Genomic DNA, 27,572 nt, shown 5'->3' on the forward strand with positions numbered 1-27,572 from the left:
AGGCCCAGGCATCTTGCTCCAGCAGCACAGTTTTCCATCACATATATGCAGTAAGCTGTGGGAAAAGTTTCTTTTTTTTAAATTCTGGAAGTTACTAGGACATATTCTACATTTTGGAAGAAATGCCTACTTTTGACACCCATCCTGAGATTCCTACAGGTTTGCTAACTATTGTGTAATTTTGGGGGTCATTAATAAAGGGATCATCCTGTCTTAATTTTTGTATTGTAATTAGGGTTGCCATAACCCGGCGGGAGGCGTGACTGCCCCGGCTCCTGGCCCTGCTGCATCCCTATACTGTGATGAGCTGAGGGAACGCAGCAGGGCTGGAGCTGGCAGGGGGAGGATTCTGCTGCTCTGCCTTGCCCCCTATTGGCCAGCCCTTACAAGGAGCAGGCTTAGTCAGGCAGGGCTCCTCCTCGGCTTCTCCTCCTCCTCCTCTGCAAGGAAGGGGCTCTGAAGCACTGGGAGAGCTGCCTCACCAGGGGAGGGGCGCCTCAGGGACCCAGCCCTCGGAGAAGAGGAGGAGGAAGAGGCCTTGGCAAGGCTCAGAAGAGGAGGAAGGGGCTGGCACCCAGGAGAGGCAAGAGGGCACCTTCCATGCTCCTCCTGGGCCCCAGGCTCCCCCCAGGATCAACATGGGAAGCCCCCTCCCCAAGGCCCCCCAAACACACACCCCTCTCCTCTCTAACCCTCTCTCTGACTCCCTCTCCCTCTGTTACCCCACTTTAGCTAAGCCCTCTCTAAGCCCCCTTCTATCTACCTCCTTCTCTCCATCTAAGCCCCCCTCCAACCCCTCTCTATCTACTCCCCCCTCTCTCTAACCCCCTTATTTAATAATAATAGTAGTAGTAGTAGTAGTAGTAGTATTTATTTATATACCACCCAATCACTGGGAATACGAGCGGTTTGTGAAATTCACAGATAGCCAAACTACACAGGCAGATCAGCTCCTGCCACTGAACAAGCAGAGCTCTGCTCTGGAGCCACAACAAACTACATTTCCCAGAATTCCATAGCATTGAGCCAGGGCAGTTAAAGTAGTGTCAAACTGGGTTATTTCTGCAGTGTGTATGTAGTCTTAGAGCCCTGCAGAGAGAACGACTCTGGTGCTTTAGAATTTAAGCCCATGCCCATCTAACCCCCCTCTATTTAACTCCCTTATTTATAAGCCTCTGAAATATGCAAGAGGCCATGTTAAATAAAGCCATGTTCAATGCCCAAATGTACTGTTTGGAATGGAGGGGGGTGGTTTGGCCAGAAAGGGAAGTACATTTCTGCCATCTGTCTAGGAATAATGCCAAAATGTCCTCCATTTTGAGCATGCCTAAGAAACATGCATTTATATTAACATTTTTTTAAAAAATCATCCAATTTTTCCACATGCCCTCCATTTTTTAAAAATGTGTCCTACATTTGAAAATGTTGTCCTATATTTGTCCTACGTTTGTCCCAGTTTGGAGGTCCTGACTAATGGCAACCCTAATTGTAATAGATCAATGTGGCTGAAAACCAATTAATTTTAAATCTTTATTTTCCTGATGTGTTTTATTGCAGGGTTATGAATTGCCCCCATGAAGTCAGTCTCTCTTACAAATTCACAAAAAGGCTAGGTGGTTTAACCTATTGCCCCATTGTTGAATGCTCACAATTTTTGACGAGTGATAATTTGTTGAAGCTTTTTTTTTGCTACAGTTACTAACAGTATATATGAACTCTATAGTCCCAGATGTTTATCACACTATACTCTTAAAGTGCTACTATTCCACTTTGACTCCTCTAGCTGCCTCCTGTTGCATTCTGGGATTGGCAGTTTTAAGGAGGGGTATTTAGAATTCTCAGGCAGAGAACTCTGCCTGAGAATTCTAAATACCCCTCCTTAAAACTGCCAATCCCAGAATGCAACAGGAGGCAGCTAGAGGAGTCAAAGTGGAATAGTAGCACTTTAAGAGTATAGTGTGATAAACATCATAGTCTTACACAGCACAAACACACTGTATTGTAGAGAGTGCTTAGATTGGAGCTGGATGCTGAGCAGTTCAGAAAGTTACTTGAGAAACTGATCTAACACTGCTTCTGACTGCCTCCAGTAAAGCTCACAAGACTGGACGAGAGATACGTTTGTTGTTATATGCCTTCAAACCAACTCTAATTTACATGGGGTGTTCTTAGCAAGATGTTTTTGGAGAAGGTTTGCCATTGCCTTCCTCATATGAGCCTGACAGAGTGTGACTTGCCCAATGTCATCCAAGGAATTTTCATGGCTGACTGGGAGATTGAATCTCTCAGTCCTGGTCCAACAACCAAACCGCTACACTACCCTGGCTTGCGGTAGTTGCATGCAGACAAGGATATAATTTATCCAGTCACAAGACTGGACACAAAACATGCATACAAGAAAAGATTTACATTAGACCCAACGAAGGTTCTACAAAAGCTCATACTATCAGCTGCTTTCTTTCATTTAGTCTCAAAGATGCCACAAGATGCCTTTGTAAGTATGATCTACAGTTTATCTTCAATGTTTTCCTATAATGAGAGCAGTTGCAGCCTGGCCTGGGGTCCTACTGGACCTCCAGGCCCTGGGTAAAGTATACCAACACCCATGAGCACTGTTACAAATATTTTAAATGAACAATTATTTCCAGGGGAGATTTCTAAAGGAGTCCATCTATTCTTGGCATTTCCTGACAGTTTTGCAGTTACACTTCATTCTCATGCCCCCTTATTAAAGTGAAATCGAAAGTAAAACACTGGGTCTTACATTTAAGCATGCAAGTACAGCAATGTTCTAAACCTCATCTTGGTTAGTATAATTCACCTTGGGGAGTATATACCCACATTGAATCAGGCCCGTAGCTCGGCCGGGACAACTGGGGCACACCCCGGGGCCCCCAGCCAAAGGGGGCCCAAAACGGCGGTGTGCCAAGATGGCGCCCATGGTAGGACCCAGGAGCGTGTGAACACTCTGCCCTACAAAGCCCTACTTTCTGCCCCAGGGCCCCTAAAGGCCTAGCTATGGGCCTGCCTTGAATCCCATTGTGGGGAAAAGGTGGGCTATAAATCTTTGAAATAAATAAGTAAATAACATTATGAATAAGAATGTGGTCTGTGAACTGCGAATGGATTATTCCAAATGTCTTCTTTCAGCAGAATGTGGAACTTACTAATTTTTTGAAACCACAACTCCCAGAATCCCAAAGCCAACATGGTGGGCTGAGGGATTGTGGGAACTGTTGCTCACAAAAGAAAAGTTCAAAGTTCTAACTTTCAACCAGGAAAGGTCTCTCAGGCCCTGTATTCAGCAACCATTAAGGCCAGCATGGGGGTGGAGTCAGAGCATAGGGTCCTCACGACACACACCTGACTCTGCCCCTCAGGGTGCCCTGATGCTGCATGCCACTCTACATGGTGCGCAGCATCATGGCACTCCTCTGGCGCTACATCCATACAGCACAGCACTGAAGGAGTGCCATATAGCTGCAGCAATGTGGCTATGGTGTCCTTTTGAGGGTGCAAAAAGGACCCACTTTTTACGACTCCTTTTTGTGCCCTCAAAAGGCCGAATCAGGGCCGTGGTGTGAGATTGCCGCAGCCTCAATTCAGCTAGGAAAGGGGTGGCATCCTGCCACACCTTAGGGGCTGCATATACAGCCCCTCAGATGCCTTAAATGAGGGATAGGTAACTATTACACACTCATAGGGAAAGGTAACTATGACATGCTGCCCTTGAATTCCTGTAGGGAATGCACAAGCTGCCAAAATTAACAAAAACCAAACAAACTGAAAGTCTGTTTCTGGTTTTTAAAAACTGGCAACTTGTATGATAAATAGTACAGTGAGGGCTTCAATCTATTTAAAAGGTAAATTTCCTGTATTGGAGCCTTAACCACATGAGAAAGACAAAATGGAGTGGGAGAGCAGCAGCTTTCTCCCTGCCTGTACACATAATGTTGTAGCACTTCCATTCTCTTCCCAAGGAAGGCAGTTTTAAAAGTGTGTCTTTTGTCACACTGGAAAAAGTTGTTTAACAAAAGACACACTTTTATGTCTGTTTCCCACAGGAAAAGAATGGAACTGCTATGACAGCATGTGAAGAGATACGGAGAAAGCCACGACTTCATTTTGGCTTTCTATTCTCATTCAATAAGTTAGTTGGAGGTTTCCTGACAAGGCAATTCACCTGGAGGAGGATCAGAAGAAGGACAGCCCACCATTTTGCTGATAAAATTGTTCAGATTTGTTCTGACTTAGACGCCAGAGTTGATACAGGTTTGGTGGATGTAACCTTGGCTTTTCCTGTACTGATGGATACTTTTCAATTTGTGTAGCCTAAGGATGTGGACAGGATCCTTGGAGAGGTGAGAGCCACCACATGTACACTAGACTCTTGCCCTTCCTGGCTTATTAAACAGGCCAAAAGAGGACTGGTGGAGTGTGTAAGGGAAGTGATTAATGCCTCTTTACAGCAAGGTAGGGTCCCAACATACCTGAAGGAGACTGTGGTAAGACCTCTTTTGAAAATAGTTCCCTGGATCCTACAGTACTAGATAATTACAAGCCAACCTTCTCCAACCTTCCATTTTGGGACAAGGTGCTGGAGTGTGTGGTGGCCTCTCAACTCCAGGGGTTCCTGGATGAGCCGGATTATCTAGATTCATGTCAGTCTGGTTTCAGACCTGGCTATGGGACAGGAACCTCTTTGGTTGCCTTGGTGGATGACCTATGCAGGGAACTGGACATGGGGAGTGTGTTCGTTCTACTGGATCCCTCAATAGCTTTTGATACCATCCTTCTGGTATCCTTCTGAGTTGTCTCTCTAGGATGGGGCTTGACTCCATTCTTTCTTGGAGGGGCTTCTCAGAAGGTGGTGCTGAGGGATTCCTGTTCGATTCCCTAGCCATTGGCCTGTGGGGTCCCTCAGAGCTGGCAGAGGTCATTCAGAGGTTTGGAGTAAGGTGTCACCTGTTCGCTGACCTATCACTCCTTTTCACCTTATTCCAAGGAAGCTGTTTCTGTCCTAAACCAGTGTCTGACCACTGTAATAGATTGAATGAGGAAAACAAATTGAAGCTTAATCCAGACAAGACAGAGATACTCTTGGTCAGTCAAAAGACAGATCTGGGAATAGGGATTCAGCCTGTGTTAGATGAGGTTACACTCCCCCTGAAAACTCAGGTTCATAGTTTTGGGGTACTTCTGGATTCAGCGCTGAGCCTGGAAGCCCAGGTATTGGCAGTGACCAGGCGTGCTTTTGCACAGTTAAAACATGTGTGCCAGCTGTGCCCGTTCCTGGAGAAGTCAGATCTGGCCATGGTGGTACTTGCCTTTGTTGCATCCTGTCTGGATTACTGTAAAGCGCTCTACATGGGGCTGCCTTTGAAAAGTGCTCATAAACTTCAGCTGATCCAAAGAGCTGCAGCCAGACTGTTAACTGGAACCCGCTACAGGGAGCATACAACTCCCTTGTTGCAACAGATCCATTGGCTGCCAGTCTATTTCCAGGCACAATTCAAAGTGCTGGTTTTGATCCATAAAGCCCTATATGGCTTGAGTCCAGTCTGTCCTGGACTGCAGCCAGCACACCCACACTATGCCGATAAGAATGGCTAAGCACAGCAAGTGGAAGCAGTCCACAGACCTTGCAAGGAGTAAGTGTGAGAGCAGTCCAAAAGCCAAGCCGAAGTCAGGATACCAGAAGTCAGAGCAGTCCGAAAGCCAAGCCAAAGTCAGGATACCGGGAGTCAGAGTAGTCAAAGCGGTCCAAGGTGAAAGCAACAAGGAATCAAGATACAAGGAGCCAGTGCTGGCAGCAATCACACCAAGGGATCATGCAAAAAAAAACTCTGGCACTGAGTGGAGGCCTCTCTACAGTTTAAGTAAGAGAAACTCTCCCCCGTGCCACCTGAGGCTGGTTGGCTAATTGCCTCTCTGCAGTCCTCCTGGATCTGCGCCTGCAAGCACTCTCAGCCCTTCTCTGTTTGTAAGTAGGCACATCCAGGCAAGCTTCCTCCCCAGAGTCACCACTAGGCTGTTGCACCACAGGAGACATCTCACTAGCACTAGGACCTGGTTGGGCCTCCTCCTCTGGGGCTGGGAAAGCACAGCTGGAACCTGGCAGAGCAGGATTATCACCTGGTGTAGCCTCAATTAGCTCTTGCTCTGGAGGAGGCTCGTCCTCCTCCTCATCCTCCGAGAGCTGATCTTGGCTGACCATGACACAGTCTACTTGAAGGACCATATCTCCCTGTACGAGCCCCCGAGAGTATTGAGATAATCGAGAGAGGCCCTTCTCTCTTTCCATCACTCTCTCAGATGTGTTTAGTGGGAACAAGAGACATGGTCTTCTCAGTGGCTGCTCTCAAGCATTGGAATTCCCCCCCAAGGGAGGTCAGGATAGCGCCATCCCTGCTGTCCTTCAAGCAGCAGATAAAGACGTTCTTGTGCTGGCAGGGCTTTGCAAAGACTGGGTTTTTAATGTTGTGGGACATAAATTTTAATGGTTAGTATTTTAACATGTTATATTTTAATTTATAACTGTTTTAACTCTTAAACTTGTTTGTTTTAAGAATTTTATATTTATATATTTTAATATTTTACTGTTTTTAAATTGTATTCTTTTATACTTGGTGCTCACCACCTGAAGTCCCTATATTGGGGAAAGGCAGGATATAAGAAATAATAATAATAATAATAATAATAATAATAATAATAATAATAATAGTAATCTGTGGAAACTGGAGGGTTTGAGGACAAACAGTGCTGGGGCCACATAAGTCTCAGGTTCACACTTTACCCAGCATTGTATTAGAACATGACTGTGGCATTTAGAGCCAGCTTGCTGTCTCCCTCCTTGCTATCTTTCCACAGCAAATAGGTTTACAAAGCCTGCTCTCATTTTTTACTAATTCCCCCTCCAATGGGACTGATTGGAGTGTGGATTTAAATGGGTTGACCCTGAATGTTGCCATGCTTGAAACTGTCTGTCTGTCTCTCTCTCTCTCTCTCTCTCTCTCACACACACACACACCAACAACAACAATAATTCCACTGCGGAGTCAGAAAGGTCTCATGTAGATGAATGATATCTTTCTTCTAAAGTTCATAGCTGCACCTTCCCTCTTAGAAGTTTTGTTTCTGAACTTTCCCTTATTTTGTCCATGGTATTCTAACCCAGGATTTGCAACCAGAGTGTTATGTTCTTAGCTGTTACATAAAGTGATATATATTAAAGGAGATAACAGCACTTCACACCTTACAGTATTCTTAACATAGTCCAAAATGTCCTTCCAACATTTTGGGACAGGTGCACACTCCCACCAAATGTACAAAAATGCTTCCAAAGATCTGCTACACCTCCAGCTAAAAGTCATATTTTAAAACCTCATTTGTAATCTAGAGTGAGTCTGAAATCTGTTGCTTTACTCCAGAGCTTGGAAGAATTCCTTTTTTGGACTTGAACTCCCAGAATACCCCAAGCAACATGGCTACTGTAGGATTCTGGGTGCTGTTGTCTAAAAATAACTTCTTCAAACTCTGCTTCTTGCCCATTCCTCATACCAACTGTGACAAAGCCCACAGTTGAATCGGGTGACATGCTGAGTCTTGTATCTTTTCCTCTATGTCTTTATTTTCCCCTGGATTATTAACATTTGGACTGCAAACACCTAATCCTGTTTTCTTGATCTTGTAGCTTCCAAAGGAAGTGACAGCTGACTTATGCAGGTAAGGTCATATCAGGAATCTCTCTTCTATTCATGACTCTTCAGAAGGGGAGTCACAAAAAATTACAAAAGAGAAAACAATCTGCTGTTGGTTATAACTCTCCTCCTTAGCAAAACCTGAACTCCACTTGTCTTCAGCTCTTTATAGGATCTGGCTTATCTTATCTTATCTTGTCTTTTTAAAACCCCACCTACCTTTTCTGACATGATGCTGCAACTACTGCCTTCTCTGAGGCACAGAGTCCAAATACTGAGCTGTCAGCAACCTTTGGATTAGAGAAAGGTAGTATAGCCACAGCCCCAGACTGGGAGGACAAAGCTAGAGTGTGAGAACTTATATCCCATCCTGTTCCATGTCTTCCTCAGGAGACTGCAGATCATGGTCTACCTTATTTATGTATTGTTGTTGTTAACTGCCTTTAAATTGACCTTGACTCATGGTGATCCTATGGATGAGACCTCTCCAACTCCCACTATCCCCAATCCTGCTGCTCAGGTCCTTCAGGTTCAGGCCCATGGCCTTCATGATTTAGTCTAACTATATGACATGTGGTCTTCCTCTCTTTCTACTGCCTTCCAACTTTCCTAGCACCATTATCTTTTCTAAGAGTCCTGCCTCTCATGATGTGGCTGAAGTACAACAGCCTCAGTTTATTCATCTTGCCTTCCAAGGAGAGTTTAGGCTTGATCTGTTCAAGGACCCATTTGTTGTTGTTTTTTTCCTTTTTCTTTTTGGCCATCCACAATATTCTCAGCACTCTTCTCTAGTACCACATCTCAAATTAGTTGATTTTCTTTATCCAGTTTCTCCACTGTCCAGCACTTACATCCACACATGGTGATGGGTTATGTCTCACAGTCAGCCCTCCATATCCACAGATTGTTTATCCATGGATTCAACCATAGATGGTTTGAATATATATAGCTTGGTTTTGCCATTTTATATAAGGGACACCATTTTACTATTCAATGGCATTTGAGCATCCACAGATTTTTGTATCCACAGGGCCTTCTGAAACCAAACCCCAGCAGATACTAAGGGTCCACTGTAGATTTCTCCTTTTCTTCAGTTATCTCAAGGCTGCATACAATACTTACCTCCTTCCCACCTTATCTTCACAGTAAACCACAGAGTGAGTTTTTGCCCGGTATCACCCTGTGAATTTTTTAAAATCTCTGCCCAGCACTTTAATCACTACAACACACTGATTCTTACAACTTCAACAATGGTACCTTCAGACAAGGGCAGATCTTCCTTGCTCATGTCCCCCTGTATAGGGATCTTACTATGTGAAAGTGCTTGAAGGAGGGAGGGAGAAAGTTATAGTTACAGGATTAAATTGTACCCATAATAAGGAAGCCACTGTATCAGTGTAACTAAGTACAACTTATATTTTAAATAATGCCTTTCTTAATTATCTGGATTTTGTCCAACTTAGTCCAAGTGATTATAATTGTGTTACAATTAACTTAGACAGATAATGGATACTCATATAAAATGGATGTATTCAACCCCCTTCACTCCCTTGTTAATCAGTCAGTCAGTCAGTCAATCAATCAATCACTTTATTGCTGTCAGTGACCAAATTAAATGACCATATCCCCCAATTCATATGTATACATAAAATACATACATACTCTGGTTTCTCTTCAGACTGTATAAATCTTTAGCCTCCCTTGTCCATGCTCTTGCACCAATTCCTCTTGGTCTCTCCTTGGAGAGAACCTTCTTTGGTCTGATCCCAAAGACAATATAAGAGGCTTCCAATCCTCCAAGGCAGGGACTCATGAGGTGGACCTACAATTGAAAGCTCCTGTAAAGGTTGCTGTAAAAGATTATATGTGTGAGTACATTGAGCTGTCTGATTAAGTGCTGCATATAAATGCTAAGTGTAATTACTGGCATGTAATCACCAGCTTAGCCATCATTGTGTCTGTGCAGATATTATAAGAAACACAAGGGGTAGGGTTGAATTATATTTATTTATAGCTGTTGAAACTGCCTTGGAAATGAAGTTAGAGCAAAACTGAGCAGACCATTTTCAGACTCCAGTCCATAGACTGGTGGTGGTGGTGGTGATAGGGGGTGAAATCTCCTCCTCTGACCTCTGCAATGAGTGTATTCCACTTCCTCTTCAATTGCAACAAGGAAATGCTCTGGAAATCCTATAGCAGCCCATAAATCAAGTGGACAAGTATGTGCAGCAGCTCCAATAATAGACTAAACCTCTATTTGATGCTGAGGTTGGGAGGCGGGAAGGGTGTCAAGGGGAAGAGGGGTCATTTAATCATTGGCTAAGCTCCCTAATAAAGAGCCAGTCCAATATATTCATCATTGTATCTATTCTTCCAGTACAACCCCACTTGAACCTTCCTTCCCCACCTATCCCCTTAAATGTTGCACCAGGATAGAAAAGCAGAAGTCATCTATTTCAATCTGCCAGCTATTTTTAGTTCCTTTTCGGCAATGAATCTGTAAAGAAAGAAAGAGATGGACTCAGAGATTAAACCACTAGTTTAATAGAAAAGTGTGCAGCATCACCATTGTCCCCATGCTAGCTGAGGTATTTCAGTCTGATGGAGGTTGATAATGGTGACATCAAAATATATTCCCCTGCTACTGGTATGCTGTGATTAAGCAGCCTGTCCCAGAAGTTCTGTGTTGAGTTAAGACTAGAAAGGATGGGAAGGGATCCATTATGGTGTCTCTTTACCCCCTATCAAATGTGAGGAAATGCAACGGAGGGGGATGGGATCCACACTTGCAAAAATATTTATGTCGTATTTTATATCTATGCATGTCCTTTTAGAAATATTAGACTTGATTTAAAGAGAAGTGTAAGATATCTCACTAGAATGGGGAAGATAGTGACCACATGGAACTGTGTGCCTTCCTGCTCAGTCTGCTATCTAGGCATTGTTATTGAGGGACAATTTCCAGGGCCCTCTGCTTTTCTTTGCTTTCATATTATTGCTCTGTAGCTTTCAATTGGATCTGCACTGAACAGCCCTTGAAATAAAAGAAGGGAATCATGTAGCCTTCCAGCTGTAATTGGACTGCCATTCCCATCACCCCAAGCAGGCGGAGCCAATGGTGAGAAATGCTGGGGTTGTAATCCAATGTGATTCCCTCTCCAGTACCTTTGCAAAGTAGAATTTACGGCCATCTAAGTCCAGTGAACGAAGAAGCAATGGTTCTATTCAAAGATCTCCATGCTTCAATTTTTCTTTTAGTTTGCAAAAACCATAGAATTATAGAATCGTAGAGTTGGAAGAGACCACAAGGGCCACCCAGTCCAACCCCTTGCCATGCAGGAAATCTCAATCAAAGCATACCCGACAGATGGCCATTGCAATAAGATATTTGTTGTTATTGCACTACAGGTCCAATTTCATGATACAAAATCTGGAATTGATATTGATGCTGTACCATATTGTTTGCAACATAGGACTATACGAAGATGCCTATCATAGGTCTATACTTTCATCACAAAAATGCCTTTGCTTTCAGTGTGTGTGTGTGTGTGTGAAGTGCTTGTAAACGTCCCAGTGTTCATACTGAAGGTACCAAAATGCCACCTGCTCCCAAACATACACTAATTAGTGCACATTGCTGAACATCTTATTTATTTATCTAGATTTCTTTCCACTTTCCAAGCTTCAGGCCATCAGAAAGCCAGTAACAATATATCAAAAACCTTTAATATTTAGGATAGTAATGCTTATGATTTGCTCTGAGTCTCTGGATTATTTTTGGTGCTTTTGCTTTAACTGTGTGCTTGTTTATTAAACAAACAAACATATAATCCAAGGGGGAAACAGGAAAGAAAGAGTCTACAGGGCCAGATCAAACTGTATATAATAACATAAAAAAACAAATGCTAAGTCTTGCTGAAATAGAAAATTCTTCAACAGCAAATGAGAAACAAAGAAAGAAAGAACTAGTAAATTCTTGGGTAGTCTGTGAATGACTGCCATCACAGAGGAAAAAGCTCTCTTGTGCAACATGGGCTACATTGGTTGATGTTAGTAGACTGGCAGATTCATAGGAACCATGGGTTGTGATGTATTGCATACATATATGACCATGGTCTGTGGCTCTGAGGGGAAAGAGCACTCACAGCCATAACCTGTGGCCTAAGCATCTAGTGGCACAGGTAGTACCTCTAACCCAGTGGTTCTCAAACTTTTTACCCTTGTAACCACTTTTACATCTACATGGAGATGTCTCCCTCTCTCTCTCTCTCTCTCACACACACACACACACACACAATGTAGTATATAAATAAGAACATTTTGTTCATTTAGTGTGTGTATTTTTATTCATATATTCATATATATTCTTATATTAACATTTAAAAACAAAAAAAGAATAGCCCTCCTCCTCCTCCTCCTCCTCCTCCTCCTCCTCCCCCCCCCCTCAGGCAGACATTCCAAGCACATACCTCTGCTATCTCATCTCCTCCAGGACAGAAAAGGTTTGGGAAGTAGAGGAGGACAAGGAGGGATCAGGGCCTCTAAGTCTGTCATCCCGCTTGACCAACTCTTGGGGGCCCCTTGTGGATCCCACCCCACAGTTTGAGAACCACTGCTCCAACCTATTAGCCTGCTCTTCCAAGGGACTGTTAGCCTCATCCAGTCATTCTCTCCTTGGAGAGAGTGATCCTTTCACCAATGGCACCTCTTTTTTCGCCAGATTTAATTTCAGTTTGATAATTCTCATCTGTTATATAACAGGGGGTTCATCATGAATCCTCCCTCCAGCACCATCTTCTAAAACCTACTACCAAAGAAGAACTGGAACCAGCACAAAATGCCCTGTGCCCATACTCTGTTCCAGGAAGACTAGCTAGAAATATATCCCAGTATAATAAATGCATTAGGGAAAGACATCTGCTCCGTTATAACTGACTGGAAATAAATTCCAAACATCTGTTTCAGGCATGAGCCTTAAACAGTGAACTATTTTAGGAAATATGCAAGTTGATCCTCAGTTTTGTTAAGCTGGTGTTTTTGTCACAGGCCATGTTCACCTTGTTACTTAACTCCAGGTACTCTGGCTTAACTGCTGTAAGGATAGTTGCCCCGGAGGAGTAAACTGTATGGTATAAGTGAGAAATACAAATAACAGCTGCTGGCAGAACTAATCCGTATTTGCACGAATTACTTCCTTTCATGTCAGTGTTCCTGAATGGAAGTAACTGCACATTGATGTTCGTGATCCTTATCTATCAGCACTGAATGCACTGAAAACTGGCAGAATTTGTCTTTCAAAGGTTTATAATTGTGACATTGGCGGGGAGGGGGACCCTCTGAGCTTTATTTAACAAATATGCACTGTTATAAGATTTGATAATGTGTGTTTGTTCCTTCAGGTCACCTGTAAACTTTTTTTATGGTGATCCCATGAATTTCACAAGGTTTTTCAAGGAAAGAATGCTTAGGTGTTTTTTGCCAGGTCTTCCCTCTAAAGTATAGCCCACAGCATCTGGTGTTGGTTGAGATAGTCTCCCATACAAGTACTATCTAAGGCTGACCTTAGTTTACTTCCATGATCAGATGGGATCTGGTGCCCTTAGGGTATTTAGGCCCTTTGCCTAATGGTTGTACTTATATCTGTGGGAGAAGGCCCATTCACAGATGTTGCCATTTTTCTCTGGCTGCAGTATTATTATTATTATTATTATTATTATTATTATTATTATTATTAAAGCTTTGTTTATAGAGCACCATAAATTTACACAGTGCTGTGCATACAATCAGTTAAAAATAAAATAAAATAAACCTGCCTAAGGTGTACATTCTGCAAAATTAATTTAACATAATACATATTAATACATATTAACATTAAATAATAAAATATAGTAGGCAACAAATAAAAAATAAACCTACAGTAACAATCAACTGATGTCTGGGAATGCTTCCCTGAACAGTATTGTCTTTAACTCAGCTTTAAATCTGGGTAAAGAGGTGATGAATTGGCTGAACTCAGTGCAATGTTGTTGTTAACCAAGTGCATGTTTAGCCCTTGAATCGATCTCAACCCATGTGAGGTTTTTCTGCTGGTATTATAGTGTCATCTGTGTATCTTAGATTGTTGCCATAAATGTAACCTTGTAATCAGCCTGAAAAGGTGAATGAGCCAGGATTTTAAAAGCCTTTGGTGAGTTCTGGAAAACTGTTGTACAAATCAACATAGGGAAGATTAGGGGAAAAAACTGAGATAACATGTATTTTGAAATACTTCTATGAAAATAAACAAGCAAAAGCCTTGTAGGAAGGTCACTGGTACAAGAAGAGAGCTTCACTCACCACTGGACAGGCAAGCAAGACTGCTAGCTAGCATTTTCAGAGCCACCATTTCCAGGGCTTGCATAAATTGTCTTTCTGAGTGTAGTTGCCATGATGTCGTGGCTATATTGGGGGAAGGTGGTGGAGATGGTAATGGGAGTTGCAGTCTTAAAAGCCACATTTCTAAACAACTGTATGTCATTTTCTACTAAGTTGGTGGCATGTTTTCACAATCTATGAAGCCAGAACTGGACCTATGACTTTGCTGCAAGGTTCTCAGAGACTTATGACAAGGGTGGGCAAAGTTCAGCTTTCTAGGATCTACTTTTTAATATAAATTTATCAAGATCCACTCAGTGAAGCCAAATGTGTGCCTCACTGAGAAAGACGTAAACTTAGAATTAAAGAAATACAAGCAGTATATCCAAGTGCATGTTTAGCAAATGAATTCATGTTCATTGCTAGAAGAATGCTCTTGGCATGTTTCTTGGTTTTGCGCCAGCATTTTCTTTTCCTTTCAACAACCAGAGATCAGAAGGGAGGGAGGGGGAGGGAGAGTGTATGTGTTAGTTTTTAGGACAACAATTCGCAGAATGCCAGGGATTATGGATCCTGAAAACTGAACATGCTCCTGTGGGGTTCTGGGAGGCATAATTCAAAAAGTAACTTTGCCATGCTCTGGTGTGTTACCATAGTTAAACAGACCACAAAAGCTGCAAGTCACTCAGAGATATCTACCAATGGATTCTGAAATACATTATTGCCCACCCCATTGTAAAACATTACAAGTAAACTTTTACTCAACTGAAATTTAAGCTCAGTCGACTAACAGGCCAGGTTCTAATGCCTTTTTCTGAGACAATAACCCAGATAACATGGTATTTTGATAGCAGAGTGGATATGGTGCCATCTGGGAAATTACAAAGTTGGAGAGAGAAGAAAGAATATATTAATGAAACAAGTTTAATAGGGAGAGAGAGTGTGTGCTTTAAGAAAGAAAGTGCAGAAGTTTACTGAACGATAGAGAGAAAGCTGTTTGTGAGAAGTTGTTAGTGAAGTTTGGGCAAAACTCAAATCTTGGGAGCCATTTTAATCAATATTAATCAACAGCCTTGATGATGAAGATGAGAGAGTGTTAATGAAATCTGCTGATGATATCAGACTGCAGACTACCTTTTATAGGAGAGAGGAATGGAAAAGTAAACAACACTCTCAATTGATTTTATGGAATGGAATAGCAGAAGAAGTGGGCTAAAGTGTTTATCTGTTTGATGATGATGATGATGAGAGATACTTTTAGCTGTGATCTTATTAGCAAGAAAAGACAAGAGAAGGGGGGATGCCCAGGCCTATTCAGAAACCACAGTGGGCTCAAAGCACTCTTGGAAGGATCTGATTCACTGTGGTTTGTTGTGTTGTTCAAGACGTTTCTGACTTATGGGAACCCTAAGGCTTTCATGGGGTTTTCTGAAGCTGATCTCAAGAGTTGCAGTTCAGTGCTCAAACCACTGCACCATGCTGCCTCTTATGTGGTGGTGCTTCCATATCTATTTGATCAATGAAGTACAGAAGAAGGCTTGGTGTGCCCCAGAACGGGGTAATGGCGTACATGCCACGGGCGCAAGCACCATTCTTTTGAATGAGGCTCGAGCATATGTGGGATTCCCCTTATGCTGGGTGATCTGGAACAGATTCCCCGCATAAGGGAAAGGCCCACTGTTCTGGCTATAGTGGCACAACACTGCCAGAAATGAGAATCCCATTTACACATCCTTCTCCAGGGAAGCAGCTGATGTAAATGAGTTTTCTGCAGGAAGGGACACTTTTCCTGCCTTAGGCCAAGAAGGAATCTTACTGCAAAATTAGTGGTTAGTTTCAGATTCTGCAGCATGCACAGTTCCATTCTCTGCTGCTGCTGCTGCTGTCTACATATCCACTCTCAGCACATGCCAACTGAAGCAGTTGCTTCATCCTGCCTATAGGTAGGGTCAGTCCTGGTTATCTTTCTCTATTTCTGTGAGTATCTGTGAGGATACACATTATCATTTGTGTGGCCAACGGTCCACTCCACATGGATTCACATGGCTGTACATAGAATCATAGAATCATAGAGTTGGAAGAGACCACAAGGGCCATGCAGGAAATCAGAGGGAGAACAAATAGATGCAGATTTGTGCATGAAAGCGAGGTCAATTTAGCATCGATGTGAATGTGTGAAGATTTGCAGCAATTCACATAATACACTTAAGTGTTGACTAGCTCTTCCTCTTTTCCCTTTTTTATGGAATTGTCATCCTATTGTGTCAGACTACTCATCTCCCAACCCCCTAATAATAAACTATTCAAATAGGGTGTGAGCTACAGGTCAAAAAAGGGAACTTTCCCAAAACATAATGAGGAATAGTGTGAATGATTTAATATAAAACAGGGCCTCCCCCCCCCCGCCCCCCATCGTAGCCAAAGCAATCCCAGTTACATGAAGTATGTAGCCTATTTGGATTTGCCCAGTGTAAAAATCCCATAAAACTTGTTTTAAGCTGTAATATATTAAAGATCTGGTTCACATATTAGGTTATTCATATCTTTCTCTTGGGTTTTTGATACTGTTGTTGTTACATCAGTTGTGTGCCTGAGTTAAATTTCACTTAATGTGCTTCTGTGGTGTTAGGTTGGACACCTGAACTCATACAGCATTAATGAACCAAAACTATTAGCAAATGTTATATAAGAGCATTTGCAAGGCTTGTGTTCCTTCTTTTCCTCCACTGTGACATTTAGTACATCATACTTTTTGTTTATGGCTTTGCTTGTTAATAATAAAGTGTGGTGTTTACTAATGATTGCAATTATAAATAATTCAGAGTTTGTGTGCTTTTAATTTAGAATAAGTGAAAATTCACACTGTCAGGTTTTGAAGCCATTAGATTTAACAGCCCTTGTTGTTACTCTCCCAGTTCACAAACTGTCCCTGTTCACAGCCCAGTCCTATATGTGTCTAATCAAAAGTTAGCCCCATTGAATTCAGCAAGAGATATCCCAGGTAAGTGTGCAGAGGGTTGCAACCAAAAGCAGTCGCCGGTGTCCTGTTTGTGCATTACAGTGGTGTAAGATACTGTAGTTTGGCATAGTGGTTTGAGTGTTGACTACAACTCTGGAGACAAGGGTTCAATTCCCTGCTTAGCCATGAAACCCATTGGAAGACACTGGGGAAGTCACATTCTCCCAGCCTCAGGAGAAAGCAATGACAAACCTCCTCTGACCAAATCTTGCCAAGAAAACCCCATTATAAGTTCACCTTAAGGTCTCCATAAGTTAGAGGCACACAAGCAAACAAGTCAGATGTGCACCATCACCACTCACTTTTTTAGTTGTTGCTGAGGTTGGAAGTCTGCTCTGACAAAGCATTAAGCAAATCTCCTCCCAAGACTACCTTGTAAGCAGTGAAACTCACCCCAATAGCCATTTCCATGTTGTTGGAGAGTGGGGGTGGGGCGGAGGGAAGAGTGGGGATGTGTCCAGCTGAATGTGCTTGGAGGATATTATGCCCAGGGACATCCTGAGGAGGCTGAGAGGTCCCTGCAGAAGCCTGTTTCAGTGCATTCAGCTAGAGGGAAATCATGGGAGACATACTTGTTCATCCCTCTGCTCTTTGACAATACCAAAATGGCTGTGATCTGGGCAATGGTACTGCTTACAAGGTTATTTTTTAATGGCTATCATTGGGAGACACAACTACAAAAACAGCTATGTGATAGACACACATCTCCCAATGCAGGATCTCAGTGGCTGTTCGGATACAGAGTTTTGGTGGCATAAAGCAATGCCAACTGCACTGTGTGCCTGTGATTTCTGACAGCATGAGACATCACAGTCTATGCTGATATCCAAATTCATCTTGCAAACTGAACTGAATATGGCACTTCTCGATGTCTCAGATTTACTTTGTTTTGCCAAGAACTGCTCCATTTATTCTTCTGTCCCATCTAGACAATCTAGACAAATTTGTTGGATTAAACAAAAATTACTGAACCATCAGATTGAAGTGTAGGAAGTGTCAAGTTCTAAATGTGGATATCTTTCAAATATGTCAGAATGGCAGCTGGTTTAAGAGGTTTCAGAAGAAAATAGCTGAGATTCTATAACAGATTACAGGTCATGTGTTAAGGCAGGCATAGGCAACCGGGGCACTCCAGGTATTTTCTTCCTATAACTTCTATTAGTTTTAACCAGTATTGCCAATTGTATGAGGTGTCATAGGAACTGCAATCCAAGCACAAATTCTGAAGTGCCACAGTTGCTGAGCCCTGTAATAAGCTGAAAGCCATTAACCAACCTGCTTGAGTCTACATAAATGTTCAAATCTGAACCTTCCTGGATTTGAAAATCTTCATTTTTGAAATGTCAGAGCCTTATTCTCTCCCACCTAGTTTTTGTGTGGCCCAGCTGCAGCTGCTGGTTCTCCTTTCAGTGAGGCAGTAAATCAGCTCAGGTTTTGTACACCTTAAAAGGAGCTGTCCAACGTACTGAACAAAGTCTAGACAATAGATGTGACACTTTATATAGTTTCTGCAAAATGCAGAGTGGATTCATTGCCCCATTGACATGGGACTCATGAATCCCATATGTGGCCATGTGCTTTACTTTACAGAAGGCACCACTCCATTTGAAAGCTTCTCCTATTGGAAGTATTGGCCTGCCCAAATCTTGGTTAACAGATTTTTAAAAAATGAACTAAAGAGAGAGCCCAGGGGCTTACCAAGAGCTGGCAACTAGAACAGCACACTGAGAGTCTTCTCCATAGTGTTGAGAAAAATTCCTTGTGTTTTCTATTTGAATTATAGCAACTGTTTCTAAAAGTGGCATCTATTGTGAAGGCCCCTTTTCTCCTAATCATTGTTCTCTGCTATAATTTGTGTGTATGCACTTTTGCACTTTCTCTCTCTCTCTCTCTCTCTCTCTCTCTCTCTCTATATATATATATATATATATATATATATGAGAAAGGTTTAAGTGTTTAACTTAGCCTGCTGTAATGTAACAAGGGGCCTTTGTGCTTCTGAGATCCTGGAAGAGGGCTAGATCAGAAGCAAGGGAAGTTGCAGTTTCCTCATCTCCAGATTCAGTAGTAGGTTGAAATACAAAAAGGTATCTTTAGTTTCTAATCCAGCAAACCTGTTTGTTGGTAAATAAAGCCCAAGCCCAGAGTGAAGAAAGTCCCTTGTTTCCAAAGACCATAACAACTGGGTTCAGCATAGTGCTCAAAATGTGCCTCCCCTCCGCATTCCATCCCTCTTATTTGCAAGAGAGCCTAGCAGATCTGCAGGAGTTCCACAGAATGCATGCCAAAGGCTTCTCCCCATGAGGTTACGATGGTTTTTCACAATGAATCAGGCAATATCATTCTGAAGCCCTTACAGTCAATATGTATTTTGGTTAATTAACTGAAAACACAACGGCACTGTCTAGCCCCCTTCTCCAATTCTCTGATTAACCAGTCTCAATTTCAGTATGTGGCCTGCAGCATTTCTATTTTTAGCCCAAATGGAAGACTCTTACATTGCTTATTTTCTGTTTACTAAAGTTGCTCTGTTTGTTCCCATGGAAACTGTGGCAAGTGTCACAGATAAACTGGTTTATTAAATGGACTGAACATGCAGTTACAAAATTTGAAAGGCACAGCCTGCTGGATTTTATGCACAGTTTGTATTATCATGAATACCATAAAAAAGGAAAAAATATATATACTGTTTTCTAAGAGGGGTGATAAATCATGTGGATCTATATGAGATCAGAGCAACCTTCCACAAACCAACACTCTCCAGATATTCTGAACTATAAAATGTCCACTATCCCCAACCAACATGGCCAGTGATGGCTGAGAGTAATGTGGTGCAACACATCTAGAGGTTTATCAGTTTAGAAGATAACTGAAGTATATTTGAAATAAATTCTCTACTGGAAATAAGTGTGTTCAAATTTATTTCCATTGGCACTGAGAACCAAGTTTAAAGGACCCCATTAATGACTATGATAGAATGGATAAATTGTAGATCATCTATATTAGTTTCAGCCTCCTATGACTTTGGCCAGATAATTCTCTCAAAGATGTATCTATGTACAACTGGTAGCCAGCCTGCTCCTTGGTTCTTATTACCACAATCACATTACTATCGGAATGGATCCCTCCTGCTATAGAAACAGTCTAATGACTTTGTTTAAAAGAGGATGTTCAAGGAAATATTTGAAGATACGGAAACACTGCTGAGATTTTTTTTTCAACCATTCAATGATGCATCTAGTAAGCTAGATGAAAAAGTACCAGATCAAAACAATTTGCATTAACTTAGCTTTGTGATGGTGTGAGAAGCTCTGTGTCTCTCTTGTGTGTGTAGGATCTTATGGAGTATATTTCAGAAGTAGGTATGGCCAGTTTTAAAGGACGGGGATCAAACCATCATTGGCAAAAGGCCAGTTGTAATTCTTTCCATTTGTTCCCCCCATCAGTTAAGTAAAGCACAGCTGAATTATAGATGTGTTTACTCAGGTGTAAACCTCAGGTGTAAACCTGCGCCAAAGCTGCACTCCAGTCCTTAGGACTGGAGCATGGCTTTGGTGTGGCTTCTGGCCTCTTAGGACGCATGCAGCATTTAAACAGCATACCTCCAAAGTGACCCAAAGCAGCTTTATTTTGGCCTGTCTGTTCAGGCCATCAGTTCCACAACGCAACAGCTCCTCAGAGTGTGAATAGTCTCTGAGCACTGCTTGGGCATAACAACAGAAGAAAAGAGAGATTCCCATTCCTGCATGATGTGGTGCATTTCAATCATTTCAAATGCGGGTAATATAGTCAGGTCTCTTTTTTCTCCTTATCAACAATGGTAGATTCCGTGGAACATCAGTGAAATGCATTGACAGCACAGTGTAATCATTCCTAGAGAGCAGGTTATAGAGTAGCACTGATAAGAGTTAAACTTAATCACAATTCTTCTTTTATCTTCACTGCTTCATGCTCTTTTACCCATGCTTGTGTACTCTATTGGATCGTAAGCACTTTTCCTCCACAAGGGCATTTCTGCAGTTTGCAAAGAATGGTAATTTAGTTTGCTACTTCTCAGGCTCAGCATTGATCCCTGCATCTAGTGACAACACCACTGAATGTAGAATTTGAGGATCATCTGGTCTTATCAAACAGCTCAAGCAGGCTTTATTATTTTTCAAAAACCTTAAAACTTGTTAGCCAAGAATGAGCTTAGGTTTTTGGAGTCTGGCCCCAAAACCTCAAGACCTGGGATGCTCCTGATTTGAAAACCCTAGGAAGGAGTGGTTCTATCTGCCATACAGCCCTGTGAAAGCACTTCAAGAAGTTGCTTTGGAGGGATTGAAATCCTTCTAGAACCCTTCCAGTTTTTAGCAATAGCAAACTGCAGGGGGAGCAGGAGGGAGAAAGTTACTGAAGCACCAGCATGACTCTGGCCTTGAGCCTGACTACTTATTTATTTATTTTATATGTCACCTTTCTCCCAGAATGGGACTCAAGGTGACTCAGATAAAATTGGTTTTGGGTCTGAGGATATCTGAACCAAAATGGACCAACATATTTATGAAAGTGATAGGAAAAATATAATTAGCTCACAGGATGTCTGCACTGGAAAATTAAGTGTCCTGGCAGGAACCATCAATAGCAATGAAATGAAAGAAATATTTACTCTAAGTACGTTGGACTTCAATAGCTGTTAGTTTCACGCATGGAGCTCAAACAAATATTAGTACTGAAGTTTAAACATTAGTTCCAGTGCATTTTTAATGTTCTCTGAGATCCAGAACAAACTTGTCAGAAGTGCTGTTTATGTATTTGTTTTCATTTACTAAAGCAATTCTCTTGCTGTGTGGATCCAGCTATCTTTCAAGTACACCATCATGCTTAACAGCTACCCATAGTAGTGTTCTAAACTGCCACTTAAGATTCATCTCACTTTTATTTTTAGTAGATGAAAAAGGCAGAAATAAAACATTTTATGAATTCATTTAATCTCTAAGGAATAAATATTATCAGTGATTAATTGCAAAAGAGAGAGCGAGAGAGAGAGATGAAAGAACTAAGCTGCATTTATAATATCTATCAATATATCTGGAATAATCACAAGAATACCTGAATTAACATGTGCTGATATATTGTAACAGAAAAAAAAACATAAAACGGACCCATCAGTATAAAGAATTAGAACAAACAAATTACATAACCATCCATTATTTAGCAATGCTGAAGTCTGAATGACACAGAAGTCTCTAAAGAAAATTTTGAAGAAATATCCAAATAGCCAAGTTGAGGAATTGCTATAAGTCCATGAAGAAACCAAAGTGAACCATAAATTTGCCAACATTGAGTAATTGTGGAGACGAAGGCTTTCATGGCTGGCATCCATAGTTTTTTGTGGGGTTTTGGGGCTATGTGGCTGTGTTCTAGAAGAGTCGAGTAATTATCACATGTACTTATCAATTGCGAGTGAAAATAAATTTGGATGAGAAAATCTGATAGAAATATCTGGAACACCTGTTCCTAGGATATTTCAAAGGTCATTTCAACTTTCTAGTCTTCTTCAGCCAAAAGCCTTTTTCATATAGACAAAACCAGAAAACAACTATAAATACACCATTAATAAAACAAGCCAAAATATACTATACTATATACTATATAGAATACTATAAGTATTCTTGACTGTATATTATATTGTAACATGTTTAAAATGTATATTCCCTTTGAACTTGTAAACCGCTTTGATCTCCCAGGAAAAGTGGTATAGAAATAAATATTTTATTATTATTATTATTATTATTATTATTATTAAGAAGTGACATTACTGATAAACAGCAGTAGTGAAAGTCTCCATGTTATTCTAACAGTAAAAAGAAAGCTGAATAGAATTACTGCCCTCAAGGTGCATTGCATAGCCCAGTCTCAGTACAAGGTGGTAAGTAGAATATGTGTTCTCAGGATTATCTAACTGACCCTAATCAATACATACAACCCATACAAAAACACTGTAAATAAACTGTCAGAAGTACTGTGTGTATGTGTTCATCTGTCTGAGATCATATACCAGGGATCAGACCCTGCATTCATTAGCACCACCATCCTATGCATGGTTTTTGGACTAAAAAGACCAAATGTGCATAGGACTACAGCTCGTAAACATTACATTTAGGACCCCTAGAACTCCATCAGTCACATGGTTATATTGCCTGGAAAATTCTTGGAATTGTAATTCAAAAATACATAACTTTCCAAGAACTATTTTGTTGGTGTATACCTAATGTGGTCTAGTGATTTGAACGTTGCACTAAGACTCTGGCCACCAAAGTAAAAATCCATGCTCAACCATGGAAACCTAACTAGGTGAACCTCTTGGGCAAGTTTTACTCTCTCAGCCTCAGAGGGAAGCAACCTCCCTCTGAACAAATATTGCCAAGAAAACCCATGACTGGTTCATCTTAGTGCTGCTGTAAGTTGGAAACAATTTGAAGGCACACAACAACAACAACAACAACAACAACCTTGGAACCTAAAAAAATGTTTTAGGATGCAAGATCACATTATTTATCTGCTGCCAATTATTCTGGGTGACAGTTGTTCTGCAGGGTCTCAGGAAAGCTTGCGCTGACTAGGTAAATGCCTGGAGTGAATTTGGGACCTTCAGTATGCAAAGCACATGCTCTGCCTCTGAGATATGCTTGCTCTCCACAAATAATAAGATTAATCAACTGGAGGTACGGATTGAGTCTCCCTTATCTGAAATTCCTGGGATCAGAAGTATTTTGGAGTATTTGAGTATTTGCATATTACAAAATGAGATATCCGTTAGATGAGACCTAAATCTAAACATGAAATTCTGTTTTGTATTCCCCTTATGCACCTAGTGCACATAACAAAGTTTGTGCACATAGAAGCATTAGAAAGAAAAGGTGTCCTATCTAATGTTATTTTAATTTGCTGTCTGCCTTATTTTACTGAATGTCAACATAGAATGTACGCCAGAGGCAGGCTCATTTTATCTATTTTAATTGATTGTATGTACAGCGCTGTGTAAATTTACAGTGCTATATAAATAAAGCTTAATAATAATAATAATAATAATAATAATAATATCAGCCATTCGTGAAAAAAGTTTTGGTTTCTAGAATGTTTCAGATTTTGGCATTCTTGATGATGAGGGAGACTGAACCTGTATTCATATGACTTTTTATTTTAAATTAATGAAGAAATTTTGAGTGAGAGTTTTACGTTCATGACACACTTGAGATTCTTATGGGCTTTGGTACTGGCATGTTATTCTAACAGAGAATGAACAAGAATATATGAGAAAAGTTGCCCAAATCCAATTGTTAGCCCTAACTAGGGGAGACTCACTGAATGAAGAGAGCTTTTACAAATGTTGCTAAGTAGCTATTGATTTAATATATTTCCTGTAGCTGAGACTAACAATTCAATTGACAGCTGTGTTCCTTCTAACACTGGGCGAGATGTTATATCAAGCAGGCAGAGTGTAATGCTCTGCTTACACAGTTCTATATTCACCCCAGTGTGCCTTTTTCTGGGATGGGGCATGAGACAAGCACATTGTCAAAACCTCTGCCATTCTGCTGTTCCCAAGATTTGGAAAGGGCTGCAGCAGCTGCTGCTTAACAGACAAAGGAAGAGAATGGGACAGATGTTGAGGAATTGGTTGGTTCTGGCTCAAGAGGGAAGAATATGGGAGTACATTCACAAAGAATGGTCTGTTACAGACAGCCAAAATAAAGCTGCTTCGAGTCACAGTGGAGGTATGGTGTTTCAATGATGCATGCATCCTAATAGTCCAGAAGTCACACCAAAGCCACGCTCCAGCCCTAAGGACTGGAGTGTGGCTTTGGTGTGGCTTCTGGACTCTTAGGACGTATGCATCATTGAAACACCATACCTTCACTGTGACTCGAAGCAGCTTTATTTTGGCTGTCTGTAACAGGCCAAAGTAACCTCCTATCCTTTCCTTATACCTTTCCCCCTCTCTCCCCTCCCTACTGATAAACAGCAGTAGCAACATTCCTTTGGGGGCTTGACATCTTCAGAGGAAAGGGACTTCTGGATGTTGCACCAAACATTACAAACTAGCACCTTGGGCTCCAACCCAAAACAGATATACATACATGCAAGTCATGTGCATGTGTTTGCCTTTAATAAGATTTCAGCCATGGAGTCATAGGTTTCAGTTATTAAAGTGCATCTGATTTTTCATTTTCTTAATAAAATGCATTTTCCAGCATTTTATGAAGGGCAGTATTATTCACTTGTTTCTAGCTGTGATGTGAGCTTTTATCCAGAAGAAAAGAAATCAGAGAATGGAGAAAAAAAGGCCACTATACAGCACTAAAATATAAAGAAGTTAGTGTCAGAAATGACCTTTATTGGTTAACGATGTAGCATTTGAGGATATTTTATGCATGTGTTGATTTATGATTCTGCATTATAGATGCACTAAGCTTTCACAGTTACTTCATTGTTGTAACCAGTGACCAATGTAATTAATGAACTGAGCTGAGCAACAGATAAATGCAGTCTCTAACAATTTCAGCAATTCTCACCATTTCTATCTGGATGATGAGCAGTTGACTGCTCTTCTACTCTCTCTCTCTCTCTCTCTCTCTCTCTCTCTCTCTCTCACACACACACACACACACACACACACACTTTTGAATCATTAACAGTATACTGTGCCTCTCTACAGCCAAAATACTCTTCATAAGACTGTGCCCAGGCTAAAACTGCAAGCATCCTGGGTGAATTTTCAAAAGAACTTTTCATTTTGCAGATCATGTCAAAAGGTATCTTTCCTCCAATCCAATTATTATTCTTGGGGTAGGAGGAAGAAAAGATGGTAGGTAGCAAAGAAAATAATTAGCTTTACAATGGTAGCGAAATTCCTGGATTAGGAGATATATCACACTTACACGTGAACTGTAATACGTCTCTTGTCCAACCCTACCCCACCCAAAAAACACATTTTCTCTGCTGCACCATCCCACAACACATCCATTTTCTTACTGATGGAAAGCAGGAAGAGCAGCAGAGAAGCATCCAGCTCTTTCCCTCTAGAAAAGCACTATGAAAGGCATCTGCAGGGACCTCCAAGGCATGTCATTGCTGTTTACCCGAGTATAAAAACATGGCTGGATGTTTCTTTGCCAATCCTTCTGTTCTCAATCAGTTGATTGATGTCACCTGATACAGTAACTCATGGGGTCACCCCTCCATTGACCTCCTTCTATACCTTACAATACAGAATGCTTAGTAATGTTTTTGTACTAATGTTATTCATAAATCATAATCTCCATATATCGCTGAATGTAATGGTAATAGTTGTGACATAAACTAGCAAAATTAAAGTGATACTTTTAAATAACAATATCATGTGCACAGCCTCAATGCATTTACATATACATAGTTTCATGTGGTTAAAGTGAAAATTTAGTAAAATGAGGTTTTTAAAGAATTTTTAAAAAAATAATATAATTTAAAAGCTAATTTAAAAAACAAAACAAAAACAAAACTGGGGCCTCAAACTGAGCCTCAGCCAACTCACCATCTCTTCAGTATTTTAATGGGACACAGGTGAATGCCACAGCCTGTTTCAGCCAAATGGCAGATGTTTGAAAAGCAGTAGTGTCACCCTCCCTTAGGGTATCATGGTCTGTACTACCATCCCCACCCCATCCCCACACACCCCTAGTGATGCCACTGTTCTCAGGAAACAGCTGTGTTGGGAAACTGTAGAAGAGAGAAGAATGTTGATGGAGAATTTTAGTTACTGTATAGGTGGTACAGAATTCTGACCTCCTCAGCCACCAAAAACAAACAAACAAACAAACAAAAAACAAGTTATAATGGTGTAATTTGGAGTTAACACCTTTGAAAATCACTTACAGGGAAGCCAAACAATCTCTTTATGATACTGCTTAAAATGAATTTGGCTGCGTGAAGGATTCACAATCTGTCATGTTTTTGAGCATCTGCAACATGTTTCAATGGCTGTATTAAAGGTACCCTAATGTGGCACAATTCAGTCTAGCAAAACATGTGATGACCTAACCTGCCTATGAACAGTGGAGCAGTGCACCTTCATAAAAAACATTCTGGATTGTACCATCTAACTATGATAGTATAGCTTTTTAATCCATTCAGTAATCCAAATATATGTATCCCATTTGTCTTCTGTAAAACTAGTATTCCTTCTTATATGAAGATTAAACTGCAACACAAAATTCAGTGGGATCCATCACAAAATTTAGTGGTATTTAATGGTTTCTAATGGTATCCATGAATTTTGGTATCCTTGAGCGGTCCTGGAACCAAACCCCAGTGGATCCCAAGGGCCCACTGTAATCCATTACCTATCCTCATGAATGGTCCACCATGTACCTCTGGGAAATCAACACATAGGTCAGGAGCAATTGCCACTAATAGGTAAAGTGCCTCTAACACTAAAGGTAATATATAGCCTTCACCATGACAAGTTGCTTTCAGCA

The 27,572-nt window shown here is 41.1% G+C and overlaps 1 protein-coding gene across 15 annotated transcripts in view; it reads left to right on the forward strand.

The window, feature by feature from the left end:
• Positions 1-27,572, forward strand: part of KCNH7 (potassium voltage-gated channel subfamily H member 7) — a 418,649-nt gene that overhangs the window by 208,007 nt on the left and 183,070 nt on the right. The window contains exon 2 of one of the 15 annotated variants that reach the window (XM_089519875.1): positions 7,694-7,725. The exons of the other annotated variants lie outside the window; for them this stretch is intronic. The gene's annotated coding sequence lies outside the window, so the exon portion shown is untranslated. The remainder of the gene's footprint in view (positions 1-7,693; positions 7,726-27,572) is intronic. 15 annotated transcript variants of the gene reach the window in all.

Source organism: Sceloporus occidentalis, unplaced genomic scaffold (assembly GCF_023333645.1).
Source record: "Sceloporus occidentalis isolate IW3139 unplaced genomic scaffold, rSceOcc1.0.p SCAF_4, whole genome shotgun sequence".
Lineage (NCBI taxonomy): Eukaryota > Metazoa > Chordata > Lepidosauria > Squamata > Phrynosomatidae > Sceloporus > Sceloporus occidentalis.